We start from the raw sequence: 6,000 nt of genomic DNA on the forward strand, positions 1-6,000 counted from the left end.
CAACACTGAATGTCCAATCTCTGGTTACGCAGGAAGCAAGTATACAACCTGGCTCTTAGGGAATTATATCTATGGTACACTTAATGATATAGCGGGATATACTGGAGGGGGTCCTCCCGGTTGTAAGCCGGCAGGGGGGGTAGGAGAGCCGTCGGTAGTAGACCGTCTGGTCAACGATATCTATGGAGACTTCAAGTACAGAAGACAGTGCAATAGACTCTTGATCCGCAGATGAATACACCTTGGTTCTCTTGTAGGCTGTAGCTCCACAATAAGAAGAAGCTAGGCGACCTCAGTCTCTCTGAGCGCCGACTCAACTTGACTCCTCTCGGGGGTAAATCCAACACTCACAGGCGTCGGCGATTATCCGCTCCACAAATCACAGTACCAAAGCAAATATATATTCCAGCCGCATAGGGCTCAGCAGTCGTCGGGTAGGTAATCCAGTGTACATGTCCCTCGGTCCTCGCCTAGATCTCCTCGGATGAAAGCGCCATGTGGTCGGCCCAACCTGGATAAGACTCTAGATAACACGAGGAAGCGTTGGAGATGCTGGTCACTTTAGAACTCTAACCGCACGATGCACCATACACGATAGACTATTATTACTTAATAGAAATACGTCGCACTCGACGGTACAGTGCCAAACTCTTGACAATTCAGTTATTAATTCGCACGAGGTCTCAATGCTATTCTAGGGCCAAACAGGCCATACTGCACCGCACGTCGTATCGTGGGTGAGGCTTCACGTTCTGTTACTAAGTTGGGAAGAAGGGTAAGGGACTTCTACATTTACTTGCGCCATATTTATATGCACGGTGAACAAATAGTGCCACTCTCATTTCGGTAGCCGTATTCCTGCGCAGAGCCGGGGCTAGTCCGGACATGTCTCGTCGGTACCTTTGAACTTGACTCAAGGGGCTGGTCCCCTGGCGCCTGGTCCTTTGTCCAATAAGAGAATGAACTATTATGGGCTATAGTAGGCTAAAGGGATATTCCGTGTATATGTACAAGGAATATACAAGGGATATCAAACGATATACAAATACTATTCAATATATATCCATAAATAAATATATATATTCGGTTTAATCTGATCCTTCGTAACAGCCGCCCCCTAATTAGTCCCACCTAATTAGCTAAGCAGAGACAGATTAACCGCACTGTCCACTACTCAATGTCTGCTGTGAGGGTCAGTCAATTCACAAAGTCATAGGGTCATGGTCGTCATCGATAGTATCTGGGAGCCTTGGCAGTTCTATTAGCCTCGCCACGGGTCGGGTGTAGGTCCGCCCTTGGACGAGCACTTCAGCTGCTCGGACCTTTCCATCGGCACCGGTGATCACTTTGCTTACGCGGCCAGCCGGCCACATAGCTCGGGGTAGTGACTGGTCGATAATCATGACGACTGTTCCTTCTGTCAAATTGTCTCTCTCTTTTACCCACTTCTGGCGGGTCTGTAGAGACGGTAGGTAGTGGAGTAGGAAGCTGTTCCAAAACTTGTCAGCCAGTACTTGACTGTACCTCCACATTCTTCGGCCGTTCGCTTCTTCAGGCCTGTACATTGTCTGGGGTAGCGCGGGGTCCAGCCGCCCCATCAAGAGTGTGTTGGGGGTGACTGGGTCGACATCTGCTACATCACTTGAGACGTAACCGAGGGGCTTTGAGTTCAATACTCCCTCGATCTCCGTGAGGACTGTCATTAGGACTTCTTCCGCCACGGTCTGGGCCCCAAGCACGGCGTACAGGGCTGTCTTTATGGAACGTACTTCTCGTTCCCAAGTTCCACCGAAGTGGGGTGCGTTCGGGGGATTAAACTGGAAGTCAATCTGAGATGGAGCGAGGTGGGTCTTAAGTTCTGGGCCCATAGCTTGGAAGCTCTCTCTCAGCTCTCTTTCTCCGCCTTTGAAGTTTGTCCCGTGATCAGACAATAATGTAGACTGTTTTCCTTTCCGTGATGTGAATCTTCGAAAGGCCATAAGGAATGAGTCTGTGCTCATGGTTGGAAGGAGTTCGATATGTATTACAGTGGGTGACAATATTGTCACAAGGAAAGATGAAATTACCTACCTGGGTTCCATCCTAGAGGCTAATCTCTCCTGTGACAAAATGGCATCCAATGTAATAAAAAAAGTCAACCAACGAACTCGATTCTTGTACCGGATCTCCTCTCTGGTAAACAAGAATACCCTGAAGACTCTGGCAGGAGCACTCATTCAGGGGTACTACGACTATGCTTGCACCTCATGGTACCAAAGCACCTCAAAGGCGCTAAAAACAAAATTACAAACATCTCAAAACAAACTGGTCAGACTACTGCTTGACCTTACTCCTAGAACCCACCTCACCCCTGCCCACTTTGACAACCTAGGATGGCTTAGAGTAGACGACAGAGTACAGCAACTTGCAATGGGCCTGGTCTACAAGATACACTACACGACCAAGGTACCCATGTACATGTCAAAATACTTCCCAAAGGTCAGTGAATACCACGATCACAACACCAGAGGGAGCTCCACAAATCATGTTAAACCCAGATTCGGCTCAAATAAGGGACTAAACACGTTTCGCAATTATGCCACATCAATGTGGAACGCCCTACCCAAAGCTGTAAAGGAATGTGGATCACTACCCACTTTCAAAACCTCTCAAGGGACACCTACGGGAGACTGCAATTCAACACTGGCCCCTGTAAATATCCTAACCCAACCCCCTCCAATGTACAGTCATTTACCTAGTATGGTTTTGTCAATAGTCCAATGTACAATTTTGTTTGTGTGTACAGTGTCTCCCCCCCCCCCCCCCCCCCCCCTCAATGTACAGTTTTGCTTGTATATACAGTGTGCCCCCCCCCCCCCAACCACCTCCAATGTAGATTACCCAGTATGGTTGTCAATATCCCAGTGTACCCAACCCCCCCCACCCAACCTCCTCCAATGTACAGTTTCTACGTCAAATGTATATACTCCCTTTTCCTGACTCCTTCTGTATCACAAACAGTACTGTATTTGCAAATCTGGTATGTCATAAATGTATAGATGTAGCAGTACTGACTATCTGTATGTCATGTATGTCATATATGTCCTGATGAATTGAAAATGGGAGACCCTGATGTAAACAAGACGAAAGTCTTTCTCTGGTCTGCATCCCCTTAACAATTGTGTGTATTGAGCTGTACTGTATTGTACCCATTCTGCAATCTGTTAATAAAGTTTTCAATCAATCGCTCTGGTGGTCATGCATTTGAATACAATACCCCACCGCTTCTCGGTTCCTCTTCCTTTCTTTATATACAGCGGGCCGAAACAGTCCATACGCCCATACGTACCTACAAATTTATTTGGAATAACAAACCACCACGTATAAAAAGATCCACCGCACAGAGAAACAAAGCAGATGGTATGGCATTTCCAGATTTTTTCCACTATTTTAAGGCATACACTTTAAGACCATTGACAATATGGTTTGATCCCCAAGCATTAGTATCCTGGAGAAATCTAGAAGAAAATATAGTAGCCCCACATAGACTCAAGGACATAGTATACACTAAATTATCAATTAAGCAATGTGAACGGAAATTTGGCCCCATAATTACTCATGCAATCCGGATATGGCGTGAAACACAGAAAAAATATTCTAACCCACAAAAATGGCATAATCATACTCCCTTATTCAATAACAATGCACTCTTGATTGGAAAACGACGATAAGATTCCCGATATGGCAAAAGCAAGGCATACACTCATTAGGTGATGTTTTTAACAAACAGGGTTTTTGTAGTTATGAAGAAATACGCAAAAAATTTAATCTCACCAAGTCCACACCTTTTTTACGCACAGTTACTGTTATGTTTGAAGTCTCACGGTGTTCCATTAAAGATACCAATTGAACACCACAGATACCACAAATTCTTCTATGAAAGAGACATCGAGAGGTTTTGTTTCAGATTTTTATCATCAATTATTAACGTCCGCATACGAAACCCTCCAACTAGACTCTGTCTGGAGGCGGGATATACCAGACCTGGAAAGTGATTTTGATTGGCAAGAAGTTTGGGCGAATGTTAAATTTACATCAAGGAACCTGGACCATCAACAAATCAATCTTAACTATATTCACAGGACATACTTGACTCCTATAAGACTGAAAAAAATGGGTCTTATACAAGATTCCAAATGCTCCTTATGTACAAATGGGGATGAGGGGACATTTATGCACATGTACTGGGACTGCCCACCAGTTAAGACATTCTGGAAAGAGGTGACTCAGCAATTATCAAATCTCTCAACTTGGAATATACCTGTACACCCCTCTGTATTACTGTTGAATGATGTTTTTGAGTGTGCAGTACACCCACAGCTAAAGAGATTGGTTTTATCGGGTATCACATTGGCTAAAAAGCTGATAGCATCACGTTGGTTCCAACCGGAAAAAATTTGCCGAAAGGTCTGGATTATTACATATCTCGATGTGATTTATCAAGAAATATCTACAGCAAGAATTCTGGGACTCAATGAATCCAAAATGACAATGTGGTTAGAAGTGGTGGAGAGAATAAAAGCTAGCATATAATGGTAGTGTCTGGTAAGGAGCGAGGGATAATGCGGGGTCTTGGAGGGGGGGTACGAGCTGGAGCATGTGTGTAGGGTTTTAGATAGCAGGTATTGGGGGTATATCCTGTATAAGACATGTAACTAAATGGTGATTTCACTGGATGTGCACTGATAACAATGCTTGTATATCTTATCGTGTTTTGACCAGTTTGTTTATACGTTTGTTTAAAAAATAATAAAGAAATAAAATGCAAAATGATCATGCAACATAAAAAGAAAATTGTAGGAACGGTTTGGGAGAGGGAGGTTCTGGCGGTACGCAAACTGCAGAGTGCAATGGGACGATAGTGATTCAGACAGGAGGTTATAGTGTTTTTCTTTGGCAGGGGCACGAGGGTGGTGGTCTTGAAGCAGGTGGGCACAATAGCTTGTGCTAGTGACGAGTTGTATATGTCAGCAAGTACGTCAGCCAGCTCTGAGGAACAGACCCTGAGGGCACGGCCGGGGTTGTTGTCTGGGCCGGCTGCCTTCCGTGGGTTTGTTCTGCTCAGAACCGTACGTACCTCTGCCGCTGTCACCGTGAGTGGTGAGTCCTGCGTGCGCTCCGTGGTCAGAACCCCTCTCTGTTGGTTGGTGTTGGGGACTTCAAGATGGGCGTTGAGTCTAGAACTGTAGACGACTCTGGACTACACTGTGTTCTTAAACTATAAAACCCAGCTACATACCATTATAAATCTCTTACATGAAAATTAAGCTGAATAAAATCACCAAATATCTCCTTCCTCTAACACTCTTCTCCATCACTATCTCCGTCCAGATAGCTGTCCTGTCAGGCCTGGGAAGAAACCAAGAGGCTTGGATGGAAGAAAAGGTCTCTGCTGTGACCAGTGTGGAAAAAGCTTCAGTTCAAAGATTAATCTCAATAAACACCAGCGCATTCACACAGGAGGGAAGCCCTATTCCTGTGACCAGTGTGGGGAGAGCTTTACTCGACTGTCTACTCTGAAAGCACACCAGAGAATTCACACAGGAGAGAAACTCTATTCCTGTGACCAGTGTGAGAAGAGCTTTAGTCGACTGTATCATCTGAAAACACACCAGAGAATTCACACAGGAGAGAAGCCATACTCCTGTGACCAGTGTGGGAAGAGCTTTATTCATCTGATTACTCTGAAATCACACCAGAGAATTCACACAGGAGAGAAGCCCTACTCCTGTGACCAGTGTGAGAAGAGCTTTAGTCGACTGGATCATCTGAAAACACACCAGATGATTCACACAGGAGAGAAGCCCTACTCCTGTGACCAGTGTGAGAAGAGCTTTAGTCGACTGGATCATCTGAAAACACACCAGATGATTCACACAGGAGAGAAGCCCTACTCCTGTGACCAGTGTGAGAAGAGCTTTAGTCAACTGTCGTCTCTGAAAAAACACCAGATGATTCACA

General features: G+C 45.2%; 1 long non-coding RNA gene across 1 annotated transcript in view; it reads left to right on the forward strand.

Moving 5' to 3' along the window:
* The window catches only part of LOC311224618, a 31,358-nt gene extending 25,868 nt beyond the window's left edge, over window positions 1–5,490 (forward strand). Inside the window, exon 3 of the long non-coding RNA XR_014619460.1 lies at window positions 5,371–5,490. This is a non-coding gene — a long non-coding RNA (uncharacterized lncRNA). The remainder of the gene's footprint in view (window positions 1–5,370) is intronic.
* Window positions 5,491–6,000: the final 510 nt, after the last annotated feature.

This window comes from Notolepis coatsorum (assembly GCF_963971535.1).
Source record: "Notolepis coatsorum genome assembly, chromosome: 3".
Lineage (NCBI taxonomy): Eukaryota > Metazoa > Chordata > Actinopteri > Aulopiformes > Paralepididae > Notolepis > Notolepis coatsorum.